The following is a 17,436-nucleotide window of genomic DNA, read 5'->3' as shown; positions in this document are numbered from 1 at the left end:
TACATGTGCATGAAAACTGGCTGGTTGGCTTATAGAAATAAGCTATTAAGATATTTCTGTGGAAAATGTCTATTGAACTTGACTGGTTGATAAAATCAATGAAACCAGGAAAGAAAGATAGAGGAATATTTTAAGGAGATTTAAGTGACGTTAAGATCTTTCTTGAACCTTGAAAATCATTGCTTTAAAAAAATTACTGTCACAGAAAAAAATTCAGGATGTACTTCATGGGACAAAATTTGTGCAAAATTACACAGTGACAGTATTGTCCATGATTATTCTGTATTATTGTCTAATTTTATTTGGTTTATATGAACTTGGTATAACAAGAGAAGTTACTTTGTGTTTTTCTTTTATACCTCAGACTAGAAACCCAAGATGTTTTTGGCTGTGATCTTTAGGCTGAGAACTAGACTAATTTTAGGATGAAAGAGGAAAAAAAGAAAGTGGGAATCTTGAGGATTTACTCTATTTTCCTTTCTTATTCTCGTCTAGGTTTTTCAACCAAATAAAAGCATCTGCATTCTTACTTTAGACTGCTAAGATCCCATATAGGTAAGTTCTTACTTAACACTGCTAAGCTGCCAGTCCAAATTGGGATGGGTAACCAAAAAATGGAGCCAAACAGTAAATGTTACTTGTCTTTCACAGCTGTTTTTCAACTCCTGTTACCTTAAGACTATTCCACATTGTCCGGTGTCAGGATCTAAAAGCAAATAGGTGACTTTCTATTTGGTTTTTAACTGTAATATTAGTTCAGGTCAAATAGCCAGTTGACAGAGATTAATCAAAACATGAGAATCAGTTTCCAAATGGCATTGCATGCAGGGGTTGAGATTTAAGAGAAAGAAGGGTCTGAAGCAAAAAAAAAAAAAAAAAGAGAGAGAGAGTTTACTTTTTTTTTTTTTTTTTTTTTGAGAGAGAGAGAGAGAGAGGGTGCAGGGAAGGGCAGAGGGAATCTTAAGCAGGCTCCATGCCCAGCACTGAGCCCAAAGCAGGCTAGATCTCAGCACCCTAAGATCATGACCTGAGCCAAAACCAAGAGTTGGATGCTTAACCAACTGAGCCACCCAGGTGCCCTGAGGATCACTTTTTTAAATAATACTTATCTTACTGGGATAGCCAGATATTAAGAATTCATGTTAATTTCTCTGCTTTTTAAATCCCTATTCATTGCTCCTATCTCTACTTCAACTGTTAATATACACTTAAAATGTGTGAGTATTTCAGCATTTCAATGGAAATAACAAACTTAGGTAAGCTGGAACCAAATGTAAGATTGCATTCATTTTTGGGTTTTTTGTTTTGTTTTTGTTTTTTTTACTTGTTATTCAATTATTTATTTAGCAAACCGTTGGAGTATGCTTACCTCTTTTCTTCTGGATACAAGCCTTTTATAATAAATGCACACTGTGCCTATCAGATTTCACTTCAAATGATTTATTATATCAGGGAGTCCCTGTGCCACTATTTTATTATATTACTTTTCCTTTCTAGTGCATATAGCTTTCTCATGATAAAGCTAATTCTGAACTCATTACTACCAATTGCATATTAGCCTGTATCCCAGTCTGACTATTGAAATATTTTACTGTTTGTGCCAATAATTTTATAACCTAATATTCATGTACTTTATCTGTTAATCACCACAACCTGAATTAATGTAGCTATATATCTGATTTATTTGCTACTGTTTCATGATCCCAGAAGAGCTGCAGCACATTTCGGAGTCTTAAATATGTGCATATTGAGTTTTCATGTTGCTTAAAATTTTAAAGTAATATGTTGGCTTTCTGTGTTGTTTTAAAATCAAATTTAAAAGTTTCGAGGTTTCTAAACATTTGCTTGGCATATAGTAATGCTGACTTCTAAATGCATGGACATATGATTTTTTATTTGCTGATTTCTCTCTATAATAGAAATTGTGTAAATATGGTCACCCCACCACCAAAATATATTTCAATCTTCATCCATAAAGAGTTTGACATACAAGTTTCAACTCTGATTTACATTGTATAATTTTAAGTTGTTCCCTGTATTAGGTAGATTTTTAAAAACTAGAATAGATGAACTTTGCCCCATTTCTAACTACTGAACTTCTCATTTAGTTGTAGAGTTAGATTCACACACATATCTGCCCCTCAGACTTCTTGGCTAAATGTATGCTTTATTAACTGTTTAAAGTATGATTACTCTGAAATCATAAACACAGGTGGATTGTACTGAAATGAACTTTGAAGATTTCTGTGTAGGGACTCAGTGGATGTGTTTTTAAAAAACTGAGCAGCTGAAATGCTGAAATAATGTGCACAATTTTAGGTCTCCAGTTTTTTTTTACTCTCATTTCAAATACACTAGCACCAATAAGCATAGCAAAAGCAAAACACCTGTGATATCATTTATTTTCTTAACCATGATGGGACTCCATTTTTAACAATATGGTAAGTCATTTTGTTCAGTGAGAATAAAATTATGGGAGCAAACACAATCATTCCAGTGTCTGAGCAGTAAAAGCTGGTAATAAGACTAGCCGGGGGCTGGGGAGTAGGGAGGAAAAAAGACTAGCTGAAATCCATATCCTAAAGTGAGATTGAGACACAAATGTCTAAGGAATAGATTTAATTAATCTTAAGAAATCCACAGCTCTCCAATCCTCACATATGGGGCAACTTCAACTTTTGACCAGTGGCTTTAATAAGCTTTTGCTAGAACTAGATATCATCAGTATTAGAGAGCTTTGTGTATCCATCATTCATCGGAATTATCTATCTCCTAAGCTAATGATCTTTAGCATCTTCCTTACTGGCTCTGGAGAGGGAGTATAACCCATTATTTCATTTTTGTAGATAATCTAAAGGTAGGAGTTTCAGTGTATGCCAGTTAAATGAGAAAACTATTCTAATTGACCTTGAGAGGTTAAAAGAATGGATTTGATAGAAAAAAAAAAGATTAATGGAAAAAATAAACTAAAAAATATGACCATCTGAAAAGTAACAAAAGGAACAGGGGTATTCACTTGACTACAAAATAGCAACAATAATTTAGGAAAGCAGACACAATGTTACCTATGGCTATTTTAGGACAAGACAGAAGTATAATATTCAGTATAAAATTGGCACTAATTTAAACTATATATGTGATTGTTTTTGATTGAGGAAAATGATTAACAATAAGTTTTCTGATATAATTGAGAACTGGGATATTTTACTCCATTGAAAATTTGTTTGACTTAACCTCAGGTTAATTTTCTTCATGATTTTTCTTCCTAAAACCCAACCCTGGGAAAGGAGAGTCTTCTCAAAAAATGGTGCTAGGAAAACTGGATATCCACATGCAAAAGAATGAGGTTGAACCCTTTACTTATATACCATATCAAAAATTAACTAAAATGGATCAAAGATATAAATGTAAGAATCCAGAATACAAAACTCTAAAGAAAAAGGGGAAAGCATAAGGGGGAAGCTTTACATTTTTGGATAAAATACCAAAGCATGGGTGACCAAAAAAAACAAAAACAAAAACAAAACAAAAACAAAACAAACAAACAAAAAAAACCACCCGGTAAAATGTAGACTTCATTAAAAATAAAAACTTCTTGGACTTTGAGAACACTCAAGAGAACAAGAAGGCCATCCACATAACAGGAGAAAAAATTTTAAATCATATATCTGATAAGGGATTAATATTCAGAATATATAAAGAACTACAACTAAACAACAAAAAAATAATCTGGTTAGAACATGGACAAAGAGCTTGAATAGACATTTCTCCAAAGAAGTTGTACAAATTGGATAATAAGTACAAAAAAGATGCTAAACATCACTAACATTAGGAAAATGAGAATCAAAACCACAGTAAGATAGTCTTGTGAAAGATGGCTATTAGAATGGCTATTATAAAAAGGGGGGGCAGAAAATAACAAGCATTGACAAAGATGTGGAGAAATTGGAACCCTTGTATGGTGACTAACATAATATAATAAAAAATATGATTATAAAAAAAAAGAAAAGGTAGATTAAAAAAAAAGAAATTGGAACCCTTGTATACTGCTGTTGGGATGTAAATTGGTGTAGCTGCTATGGAAAACGGTATACCAGTTCCTCAAAAAATTAAACAGAATTACCATATAATCCAGTAAATCCACTTCTGGGTTTATATCCAAAATAATTGAAAGCAGGGACCCAAACAGGTATTTGTACACCCATGTTCATAGCAATATTATTCACAGCATTCAAAAGGTGAAAGTAACTCAGATGTCCATCCACAGACGACTGGATGAACAAAATGGTGTGTACTTACTGTGGTATGTACCTACTGTGATGGTGAATGTGTCAACTTGGAGGAGGTATTTGGATGAGATTAACATTTAAATTGCTGAACTTTAAGTAAGCACATTGCCCTCTTGAATGTGGGTGGGCCTCATCCAATCAGTTGAAAGCCCATTAGAACAAAAAGATTGGTTTCTCTATGCAAGAGGGAGTTCTCCAGCAGATTGCCTCTTGTCTTCACCTGCACCATCAACTCTCCTGGGTCTCTACCTGCTGACCTTTGGACTGGAACTATACCACTGTACAGTCTCCAGGCTGCCAGCCTTCAGACTGTATTCACACCATTGGTTCCCCTGAGTCATAAGCCTGCTGGCTGAAATTACAGATTTTGGACTTCCCAGCCTCCATAACCATTGACAGCCAATTCCTTATAGCAAATCTCTTTACATAGAGATTTGTTCTATTTATCTGAAGAGCCCTGCCTATTATGCCTACAATTGATATGTGTAAGTATCTATATACATGTTGCACTTATCTTTAGTTGTAAAATTTCTCCCCATTAGAGCTTGGTTGCTATTGCTACTGTCTTATACTTTATTCTCAGAGTTTTTGGATACCAAATGTCTGTCTGTTTTTGGTGCTCTGGTATCCCAGGATTCCATACATTTTATAATAGTGTAATGCTCACCTTTGCTGTCATAAATCTTCACTTCAGACATCAGTTAGCAGTTTCATTCACCTTTAGTGGTTTGGTGCATCTCTTTCTCAATCCCTGCCCTGCCTCCCTGCATTTATTCCAACACTAGCATCTTAATCTCAAAGCACCTCTTTCCTTCTTTACCACTCATCTGGCAATTGCCAGGTGTAAGCCTCTGAGGTCCCTCCAATCTTCTCTAGGAAAGGGAAGTAGTAAGGTTCCAGGCTGGACAGGCTGTCAGACAGGCAGCTGAGTAGGTGCCAGAGAGTGATGGCTGTCCCTACACAGTGTGCCCAAAGGCTATTTCTACTCAAGGGAGTTCAAGAGGGTGGGAAGTAGCTGGAGCTTAACAATTGTGCTCTGTAGATACCCACCTGAATAGACCCTAGGCACAGGAAACTCTAGAGTGAGTGAACACAGCCAGGCTGGTACCAGCAAAGGAACTTTTTCTCATGTTCCAAAGTTTTAGTAAGTATATTAAATGTCAATGATTTTTTTAATTTTAAAAAGTATATTAAATGTATATTAATATGATCAATGATTAAAAAATCAATGATTTTTTAATTTTATAAATTCTGACGGTAGTCAACAATTAAATACATTGATATCAATTAAATACTGACAGATTGTTATTTTGCTATAGTATTGCACTAATTAATGTGATTTTTAACCCCTGCAATCCTTTTCATTGTGTTTCTGTCTGTTGAACACCCATTTTCTTATGTCACATCCATAGGCTTGCCAGAGTTAGCAGAGAAAAATACAGGATTCCCAGTTAAATTTGAATTTTGGGTAAACAATAAATAATCTTTAGTTCAGAAATTCAAACTTGACTGGGTGTCCTATATTTTATCTGACAATCTTACACACTTCCCAGTCTTGACTATTGATCTTGTTCTGGGACCTTCAAATAGTAAACCATGACCACCAAACGGGACTTTCTCACACCCACAATTGGCCTATTTCCTTTGAACCCCCTACCTCCCATTCATTCAGGTTATGGGCATCTGTGTCCTAAGATATGACAACCAGTAATCCTTTGATACTGTTTGCAGTTGGAACCAAATACAATACTTTTCTTGAGATGTGACCTGAGCCAAAGAATAGGACTAGACCTCCCTTGTAGAATCGACTTCTGCTAATAGTGTTTAAGGTAACAACCTACTGGTCAGCTTCATCACACTGATTACTAATATTGATCTTCATTTAATTTACTTTGTCTTTTTAAAATGTTTAGATGAATGATATTTTACTCCCTAGTTTTCTTTTTCAAGCCTTACTTCATTCTATTTTTGAAAGATTGCACCAACAAATTTTCCTTGTCCCTTTCATTTCTGAGCTCCTCTGAGAGTTAGTTGAGTAGTCCTACTGGCATTGCTAGGTATTCACCTTCTGAATCCTAATCAGGCTTGTCTGAGATTGTGTCATCTGAGATTCATGTTATCTCTGAATATTTTTTTCTCCAAAATTTGAGAAATTTAAATCTGTAAAGTATATGTCCACCTTTGCCCATATATTAGGTGCTTTACTTGTATTATCTCTTTTAATTCTCACATAACCATGAAAAGCAAGTTCTATTATTTCTGATTTATAGACGAGGAGACAGAGATTCAATGAAATCGAGTGACTTGTCCAGGTCAAGACTTGAAGTAAAAGTAGAAGTGCTAGAAATGGAAGAGGCAAGCACAATGAGGAGCCTAGATAACTGGATAAAATCCTAGCCTCAGAAACATCAGTGAGGGTGCAACCTCTGAGAGAAGGGGCAGCCTCAGGGCATTCCAAGGGCCCACAAGAACTAGGGTAGGACTTTGATTTCATACTAAGCACCTACCAAACTGCTCACCAGAGCTCATCTTCTGGCAGACTTTGAACAGGTCTTTGGCATTAAGAGATAGAGTAAGAGCATACAAACCCAACCATGGATGAGACTAACCTAGTCTGTGGTTGCCAAATATCTGGAATTTCTAAAAATCAAATAGTTTTTGTAAAACAGTAAATAAAAGTTGAATTCTAAAAGAAAATATAAATTTCACAAGATGCCTGAGGCAGTTTAATTATATTTTCTCTCATATACTGCCACAAACAATAGGATGGAATTGTAGCGCTGGAAAAGGATCTTAGAAATCACCTAGTTCTTCATTGTATAGGACACGTAAGTTTAGTGGTCAAATGACTCATCCAAAATCACACTTGTAGCAGAGCAAAGAGTCTAGAGCCTGCATTCTCCAGTCTAATCTCTTTTAATTAGACTATATTTATATTATTATTATAGTTGATTTTAACTCTAAGTAGATAACTAACATTTCATTCATATTTATTCTATTGACAGGTAGAATATCTCTATCTATCTATTATCTATCTATCTATCTATCTATCTATCTATCTATCTATCTATCTATCATCTATCTATCTATCATCACCTTTCTGTCTGTTAAGCCACTTGCCTTTTTAGGGCTACTTGTTTGACAGGTCTGAGATACTTGTTCTTTGCATTTAGGCAATGTGCCATCTGGTGGTAGGTAACCTGAATTACAGTCAGAAGCCCCGCATTGCTTAATTGCTAAACCAATCAACCAGACTCTAATCTAAACGTCTCAGACACATACAAGTCTCTCATACTATACAAGACCCTGAATGTGGCTTATCTTTTTGTTTTTAATTATGATTTTTTAAAATGATCTCAGTTTTCCAAACCAGACAATAAGAACCGAGTCCTGTAAACCAAAAAAGGAGGTTTTAAAAGGCTGAGAAAATATCCAAATGTATCATAGTGTCTCACAACACTGCTCTGCCTGGGTATATTTTGGTATAAAAAAAAAATTTAGAAACAGAATGACGTTCCCTAAGATACTGTTCTGAAAGTTTTCTGAGAATGTCTCGGAGTGCTCAGAAGTTGATAGCTTAGTAAATGCAGTTACTAGTTCTCTTCCAGTGAATATTAATATGGCTACTCAAGATAATTCAAGGGGCTAGGGTCTAGCTTAACATTTATTTTACTTGAAATAAATTTAACAACACTAGCTTTCTTCATTTAGTATATTATTATATACTATATATATTTAGTAGATATACATTTCAGTATATCTTTTACTATTTCTTTCTGCCTTTCTATTTTGATGCTGAGATACTCTCATGAGGCAAAGCTAGATGAAATAAATCCAATCACATTTTTGTGATTATTATGATATATATGGACTTACTTCCATCACCTTATTTTGTTTACCATTTTGCATGCTTTTTTCACTTTTCTGCCCAAGTTTCTTAATTTGCTTTTTATTCCTTTACTAGTTTAGAAATATCTTCCATTTTCATTACATATAGCAGTGGTCCTTTTATTTTTAACATCCTCTCCTGACATAAAATCTAGCATTAAAGAATATCTTTGCCCTCTGAAAAAGATTAGAACAGTTTAATTGACAACTTAGAGAAACAGTTTAATTAACAATTTAATCCCTCATTCTTTTATGTTAGTTGTCTAGTATTTTAGATTCTGCTTTTTTTAAAACTCCTCAAAATAAGATGTTTTTGTTTCCTTTTGTCTGTTTTTGCAATTAAAGCTTATTTAGTTTTACCAAAATATTTAAAATTTCTTTGGGGAGAATTGCTTTTGCATTGTAGTTCTTTCTTTAGAATACTTTTTTTTTTTTGGTACTGAAATGCATAATTTAATATTTATTTAAGCAAATTCCACAGATTGAAAAAGCTCTCAGACTTTGAGGGGAAAAAAAAAGGCTTTATTTTACTTTCTTTCTTAACCAATCATTTAGCTGGGTATAAAAGTCAATTTTTTCACTTATTTCTCCCAAGCCTTTTGAAGGTATCTATTACCTTGTGTAGCTTTTGATGCTAATAAAATGTCTATTCTCATTCTGATTACCTCTCCTTATTAAGTGATCTGTCTTTTCTTCTGAAACCTTTGATTATTTTCTTTTTATTTTTTATGTTCTTCCTCACAACAACATGGCTAGTTGTAGATTTAATTTTATTTTCTTGCTCTGAATTTGTGTGTCACTTTACACTCCTCACCCCACTATCTAGATTAACTTTCTTCATTATAAGATTTCAGAGAGTATTTTTTATTTGATATAACTTATCTGAGTTTGTAATTATACTTTTATTAGTATTATTATTTGACAAAACTCTGTTACTGCCTCACCCTCAATAGACTCTTAGGTCCATGAGAACAGGGAATATATGTGTTTTTAGTTCACTATTTAATCCCTAGCACTTGGACAATGCCAGATACATAGTAGTCATCCACTTAAATGAAATATTTATTTGTAGATCAAATGAATGAGCAAATAAATACACCTTTTTATCCTGCTAACCATGAAAAAGTTTCTTCTGGATGTATTTCATTCAGATATTGAATGAATCAGATTTATTGAAACTGTTTTTTTATTCTGTCTTGAATCTGCTATTATTGGTGCTACTATGGTGAAAGCACTCAAATACCTGAAACATCCAAATACAGAGAAATTACTAATCATGGAGTTTCTGAGTTTTTGAAATTTTGAATTTGGAGTCATGTAAAAACACCAAAAGTTGCCTTTTATATAAGTCTACAAAGTATATGAGTTTCTCCAATAGAAGAATTGCAAACTCTTCTCTGCATGAAGAAATGTTAGATCAAAATGAATGCCATGAAGTGGTTGCATACTGGAATGAGATTCCTAATTCATGATTTTAGGAAACTTGATCTTTATTTCAAGTTCACAGACAGCAGTCTAGGACTTTCTTAATGCTCAAATGAGATGTTTGGTGCCAGGAAGGTTTTGAGTTTTAGAGAAACAGCATGAGAAGTTTTCACTTTTTATAAGAAAACATCATGAGACTGTTAATTTTAGAGTTTAAATAAAACTGCTGGTACCTCTCTCTGGCATCCTTCAAAATCCCTCTGTACTATGAGAGTCATTAAGGTATATAAATTTAGATACCAAATTCTGAAATCAAAGAAGGATCCTCCTTGCTTGATTACTGGTTGTTGACCTCCTATACTGGCTTCAGCTTCACATTGATAAGGGTGTGTGTGTGTGTGTGTGTGTGTGTGTGTGTGTGTCTGTGAAAGAGAGAGAAAGGCAGAGAGAGAGTGAGAGAGTCTTTTAATACTCTCTTTAATACCCAAACTTTAATACCCAAACATTTTAATCAGCTAGCTTTTATTTTTTTATTTTTATTTTTTTTAAAGATTTTCGTATTTATTTTGAGAGAGAGAGAGAGTGGGAGAGAGAAAGCACAAGTGGGCAGATGGGCAGAGGGAGAGAGAATCTCAAGCAGACTCCCTGATGAGCATGGAGCCCAACATGAGGCTCGATCTTATGACCTGAGATCATGACCTGAGCCGAAATCAAGAGTTAGGCACTTAACCGACTGAGCCACCCAGACCCCCCAGTCAGCTAGCTTTTAATGGTAGTATTCTTTTTTGATTGTTTGGGTATCCCTTCTGGAGAATTGTCATCCATGTCAAGTTAGTGGTTCAATAACTTGGTTGTTTAATATTTTGACTTTTATGTGTGTACATGTATACAAGTTTGGATGGAAGGATAAATGAGTGGGAAAGGCACTTGTTGCATGCATACATCTGGTTTAATCAGTCTCTACATAGCTTCTGAACAATGAAATGAATTTCTTAAGTATTTGAAACTTACATTAAAAAATAACCAGGTCTATAGGCCTCTGTTATATTGTCTCACTTATAGGGAACTTGAATTGATATTCATTTTATAACTGGCATAGTGCATAGGTTCACTATAAGTATAAAGCAAAACTTTTTATCAGAAGTAAAATCTAATTATTGAAAATTTAATGGTTGGCCAATTATAAATGGCCAGTAAATGTTTTTTTTTCTTTTTCCTTTTTTTTCTTTATTTCAGCCTCATAAATAGTCATCTGGCATTAAATATTTGTGATCTAGGCCAGTAACCTTTTTCAATCTCACAGGGCCTTTTTTAATTAAACTATATCTTTGTCCCATGTCTGTAATCCTCTCACTGACATTTTATATACAAGACAACTTGCTGAAAAAAGGTCAAGCAGTGCAGTTATAAATGGAAAAGAGATTAGAAGAATTCTCAAGCCATAGTGTGATCTAAGAGCGAGTTAAATATGGAGCAGTACTTAGTAGACATGCTTAGTAGACAAGGAGGAATCCTCTGGGTAGATTTTAATGATTGGAGCAGCAAAGCAAATGAAAATTATTTTTATGGCAAAAATGAAAATTACACATTTTTTTCATAGTCTTCCATAATTATTGTGAAAGACCATGAGGCTTTAAAAGCCATAAGATGTTCAGGAAAACAATTGTGAAATATAGTCATGGTGTTTATGTAATTCTTGCCTACAAAGACACTTTTGTTGCTCCGTAAACCTTGCAAATGTCAGTCTTATGTTAAGGTTAATTAACTCTAGAAGTAAAAGAAACATGTTGAAACTTATATGCATCAAAGAAGAGTAAGAAAGGAATGAAAAAACTAAGGAAGAGGGAGAGAGCAAATGCCACGTTATTGAAAAATCTATTTTAATACGTATAAATCGAAGAGAAGCTATGTGTTTGGAAGGTAAATACATTCACAGAAGAAGTGACTTACATTATTTTCACCAGAACATTAAGCAGAAATTGAAAACGGATTTTTCCCCCCTTAATATTCTCCAGCTGGCATGTTATGACTAAAACTTGCTGAATCCATGCCACACTGTGATGCATTTAATGGTGTACATGGGTACAACTAAACAATACATTACTTGTAATGTCTGAAATAACCTAGCAAAGCATGGTACTCAAGTGTTGAAATACCACTCTCTGTTTCTCAGAGGTTGCTTAGTTATACCCAAGAGGCCAACCTTCTCTGAAAAGCCTTTACTGCTAATTTCTTTCTGTCACTTTTATATAGTCCAGTGATAAAAGGGTACCCTTTCATTCCTATGTCATCAAAATGGCGTTATTTAGATGTTAATGCTTGAGGCATAGTAGTTGACACCAGACCTTTAATCATAGGACTTATGCTTCCAGGGTTCTTCGTTTATAAATGGTCCACTTGGTTGCAAATATCCCTTAATTTTTAAAAAAGAGAAGATCTAAGATAAACTAAACTAAACTAAAATAAAATACAATACAATAGAACCAGAACTTTAACTTTGACTTGAGCTAAATCTCTTTTGGTGTCTCTCAGGCTTTGGGTTTCTGGACAGAATCTTTGTCGGTGCTAAATGAAAAGGTTACTGTGTGCAGTTTCCTTCAGCTATTATAAGACTTCTGGCAGTGACTGAACTGTCAGGTTCCAGCAGGCCAGTCCCTGTTCAAAGTAACCGGATGCTGTGTTTGAGAAATGTGATAGTTGACGGGCTGACATTATGATGCTTGTGACCCAGCCTGGGCCCCAAGCTTCGAATCAGCTCCCAATCCAAAAAATAAGAATAGTTTCTAGACGTAAAAACCTGTTTGTACATTTACTTGCTAACAGAGAAATATTTTCACTTATTAAAGCTAGTTATGTTTTTAAAAATCAGTCAGCTAAAACATTGAGTTCTGATCATTTTCAACATGTTGTGTTGGAATCAGCTTTTTGTCTTTCAAAGTGACTTGTTCATCTAGATAAAATTTTAGACTCAGACCATTTGAAAAGATAGAAAATTCAGTTAAATAGTTGCTTTTTCTAAATAAAAACACTCAATTTTCCGAACTGACAGGAATGACTAATTATTTTGCCAATGGTTATGGTGAGCATTGGTATGCAAAATGTATTGAACTTACGTCTGAGTTTATGCAAAATGACCCAGGCCAGTCCAGACAAATTGGGCATTTGACAAATGATATTTTTCACTTTGCTTCCTTAACAGATTAACCTGTCATATAGTCAGAAACAAATTTACTGTGAGATAGATTATGAAAAATAATCTATTGAATTATATTCTGTACAAAGCACTTGCCAATAGTTCTATTGTTGTTGTTACCATCACTGGTGTGTTGAAGTTCAGGAAACTAAGATACAGGGAGGCTATATAATTTGCCTAGGGTCATAAAAGTAGTAAGTTGGTTTATCTCTAACTTCATGTTTTCCCAGTACTATCAGTACTCTCTTGCATTTACTCATCTGTCTGCAGTGTCATCAGGAATAGTGATATTTTTCCCTTTTTTATCATATTGCCCAGATATAATAGACAAGGATTTAATTTTATTTTGTCTACAGACCAACGAAATAAACAACTGAGAATATCAAATAATAGCATATGTTAAAATGATATTCAAAGATTTTTGTTTAAAAAGAAAAGCATGTAAATTTTATCCTAAGGCACAGGTATATATATATTTAAAACAGCATTTAAAAATGTAAATATGGAATATATTGCTTATGATTTATCTTTGAGGTTTTTCTTTTTTTCCCTGCTTCTTAAAAGCCGCAATTTTCCATGATTCTGCAAATATTCAGAAATATATGTTCACTACTAGAAAAAGAACAAAATGTTTGTGATATGGCAAATACACTAGGAATTTGCTAGATGGTGCTGCAACATATATTTGTAATAGTCTACTAACAGTGTTGTTTGAATAGGAAATTTTCTTGCAATTAGAAATACATCGATATTGATATTTGGACTCTTCTTATGATATAGACATTATTTTTTAAAACAGAATTATGTTACATCCTCAGTCCCTAACTAGATTTCAGCCTCCATTTTTATTAAATTTGGGCTATATTTAACAAATTAGCTTTTTATATTTATAGAATATTTTAACATACAGACCAGGCTCAACAGGCCACTGCTCAATAGCAAAGATTAATCTGTAATACTGTTTCTTGGAATACAGATAATTTTTTCAGTCATCCTAGTAGAAGCTGAATATAATTCAAAATCAGATTATTTAATTTTAGGTGTGCTAATTCAGAACAAAGAAAAATTACTTTAAAAGGTTCAGTAATCTGAAATGCAAAACTATCCATTATATGCAATCTTTCTTCTCTTAAATAAATAATTAAGTAAATTAAAAGCAACAGAAAAAGAAATATTTCTCTTTTTTTTAAGCCAAAAATCTTTTTTAACATCTACAAGGTATTATCTGTACTATGGCTATTAACCTTAATCATGTATTTGTCCTGTCTAGTCTACATTCTAGGCAATGTCCTGCAAAATTAAGTTATAATCATAGAGAAATAGTGGCCATATATATAAGGGAAAATTGGGCAACTTTGTATGTCAACATTAGCTAACTTGTTTTCACTGCAGATATCATAATTATAATATCTTTTGAACTTCAAAGCACTGGGGATCTATATGACCTTGAAAATAAAAAAATAAAAACAATGAATGCCTTTTTCCCAACCCTGAGGCTCTCCAGGTCAACCCTTTGAAAAGATTTTCAAGTGAGGTATAATGAAAAAACAGCCGGATATGCCAGAAGATTAAATAAAATATTAATTAAATTTTAATAATTGTTTACTTTGGAAAAAAGATATAGTCTCCATTCTACCATATTTCATCTCATAAAAATATATTCATAATGCAATTATATTAAACAATATGTATTGAATAATAAGCAATTTAATACTTTATAGTCGAACTAATTGGGATAACATCACACAGGTAAATACTAAGATTATGTTGTAGAATTCCCAAAACTTCAAACCCTGCTTAGTATGAGACAGAAATTTCCACACATGAAGAAATTTAAATTGCTATTCCAGAATTTTTGTATAGCAGACTAGTTGTTATAACTCTTTTACTGAGAACAATTAGAAAAGCTAGATAATTTTTTAAGTCTGTCTGAAGTCATTGGAAAGTTCACAAAGCAGCCACTAAGGTTTTGAGGGGCACAGAGGTGAGTCTGACATTTGGCTTTTCTTTTTTCTTCAAGGCAGTATGCCAATTCCTAAATAGCTAAGAAGCTGAGCAAAGCTTACAGAAGACTTAGAGTTATAGAGAGAGAAAAACTGAAATACAGATCCTGCGAAGAAAGAGGGGCCCTGGAAATTACTCCAGGATTTTAGCTGAGACCCCTGAAGTGTTAGCCTCATTGCAGAACCATCAGAAATAGCCTTCAAAAATGAAAGTGAGATAGAGGCATGACAGGAGAAAAACCTAAGGAATTAGCATCTGCAAACCAGCACTAAAAGAAATACTAAAAGGATTGAGCAGGGGTGGGCAGAAAATTAAAAATCACAAATGGAAACAAGTAAATTCAATAAAGAATGAAGAACAAGGGAGAGTATAAGTATGTGGTTAAATGACAATGTATAGTGAATATACAAAATAATATTAATATCTTGTGGGATTTTAAATACATGTATAATTAAAAGACTGGGGACTATGCATTTGTCAAAACTCATAGAACCTTACACAAAGACCAAGACTTTAATGAATGCAATTTTAAAAATCAGTTAGTATATTGTGGGCTTTGGGATGGAATACAGCCTGTGACAAAAGAATCTGTGTTACAGATGTATGACAACTTCATTGAAAGGAGTTGGGGGGGGGGTAATTTACCTAACTTAGGAAATGAGTAGACACTATAAGACTAAGGATTAAAAGAACTATATATAAGCACTGTACTGTAATTAAAATAGTAGTTTCCCATGGGGATACAGGTTAACAATTCCGATACCACTATACATGTAAACTGGGATTGAGCAAATAAAATAAGCAAATAGATCATGGATAGTGGAAGCAAGGTTTCTTACTACTAGAGTGAGAGGGTATAGATAAGTAAGGAGAGAAGGCTAGAATCAACCATATGGTGCTGGATGAGAGTCAGAGACTTCAGTACGAACTCATGTTTACCTTAATATAGATACAGATGATTACATATAGAAATAATTATAGACATGTATATATACACAGGTTAGTACACCACATATATTTCCTAGCACTGTCTGCTGATAGGAACAATATCCTCAGTAGCAACCAGCATACTTAAGATCTAGATCTTGATTCCTAATACCACTTTCCAATAAAAGCAACTAGGAGTCCTTGAAGAAATGACTGTTTCTAGACTGGAACAGGGAATATGCGAGAGCCTGGATTGTTCTGTAGTGCCAGGAAACAAGAAATTATTTAATTAACAAAATAATGGGGATATGTCAAAGGGACACAAGAATCAAACGGAAGAGCTCCCAGTGGCCAAAGCTGGAACAATTTGAACAATAAAAATAATGAAATATTGAGTTATAATCTGAAGGATAAAATAAATACCAATGAGTCCATACTTATGTATGTATGTAAATAAATAGTTAAATAAATAAGCAAATGGGGGAACAATAGATAAATTTCCCATACAAAAGAATTATAAATAATTTATCTGGATGCTTCACCATCAAGGAGGTGTTGCATGATTCCCTACTCCTTAAGTGTGGACTGTGCATAATGACTTAATTCTAAAAGGTACAGAGTTAGGAGGAGCAAGGGGAAGAGTAACTTTACATCATAGAAATGTGGTCAACATGAGGTTGACATCATCACTGACAAGTCAGATCCTTGATATGTAACGAGGATGGCACTTTACCTCTGTGATCTTCCTCCCCAACACTTACAACCACTGTCTACCCATGAGAAAAACATCAGACAAATTCAAACTGAAGGACATTATGCAAAATACCTGACCTATACTCCTTAAAATCCTCAAGGTCATCAGAAATAAGGAAAGTCTGAGAAACCGGTGGAGTTTAGAGGAGACTAAAGAGATACAAAAAGTAAATATAATGTGGAACCTGGTAGGACCCTGGAACACAAAGAGAACATTGAGTAAAAACTAAGAAAATCTGAATAAATTGTGGGCATTATTTAATAATAGTGTATCAATATGGGTTAATTAGTTATCACAAAGTAGCATATAAGATGGTAACAGAAGGGAAAATGGGCAGTTGAATATTAATATTATTGCAACATTTGTATAAATTTAAAACTATTCCAAAATAAAAATTTATTAAGTGTTCAAAAAATATGTAAACTACTGAGCAACAGCATAAAAGATGGTGAAGTGGGTAAATAACGTCAGAGTATTCTAAGATTTCATCTCACAAGTGGTTAAAGTATTAATTTATATTAGACATTTAAAAGTTGAGGGTGCATTTGTAATTTCTGGGTTAGACATGAAAAGAAAAGTAAAAGACTGTATAAGTAACACATTCATAAAGGAGAAAGATAAAAAATAAAATAATTAGAGTAACCAAAAGAAGATAGGATTCGAGAAATTAAAGATCATAAAACAGTTTATAAAAATAGAAAACAAAGGGGCACCTGGGTGGCTCAGCTGGTTAAGCAATCAACTCCTGATTTTGGCTCAGGTCATGATCTCAGTGTCATGAAATCAAGCCCCTCTTTGGACTCCACTCAGCAGGGAGTCTGCTTCAGATTCTTTCTCTCCCTCTACCCCTCCCCTCATTCGTGCTCTCTGTCTCTCAAATAAATAAATAAATAAAATCTTTAAAAAAGTGGAAGACAAAAGTAAGATGGTAGATTTAAACCCAAGTACATTAGTAA

The 17,436-nt window shown here is 33.7% G+C and overlaps 1 long non-coding RNA gene across 1 annotated transcript in view; it reads left to right on the top strand.

Annotated features, from left to right (window-relative positions):
* LOC103659009 overlaps positions 1-17,436 on the top strand; it is a 168,716-nt gene that overhangs the window by 100,332 nt on the left and 50,948 nt on the right. Inside the window, exon 3 of the long non-coding RNA XR_567379.2 lies at positions 496-555. This is a non-coding gene — a long non-coding RNA (uncharacterized LOC103659009). The remainder of the gene's footprint in view (positions 1-495; positions 556-17,436) is intronic.

This window comes from Ursus maritimus, unplaced genomic scaffold (assembly GCF_017311325.1).
Source record: "Ursus maritimus isolate PB19 unplaced genomic scaffold, ASM1731132v1 scaffold_3, whole genome shotgun sequence".
Taxonomy (NCBI): domain Eukaryota; kingdom Metazoa; phylum Chordata; class Mammalia; order Carnivora; family Ursidae; genus Ursus; species Ursus maritimus.
The sequence above is the reverse complement of the archived record's forward strand: the minus strand, read 5'-3'. Positions and strand labels throughout refer to the sequence as shown.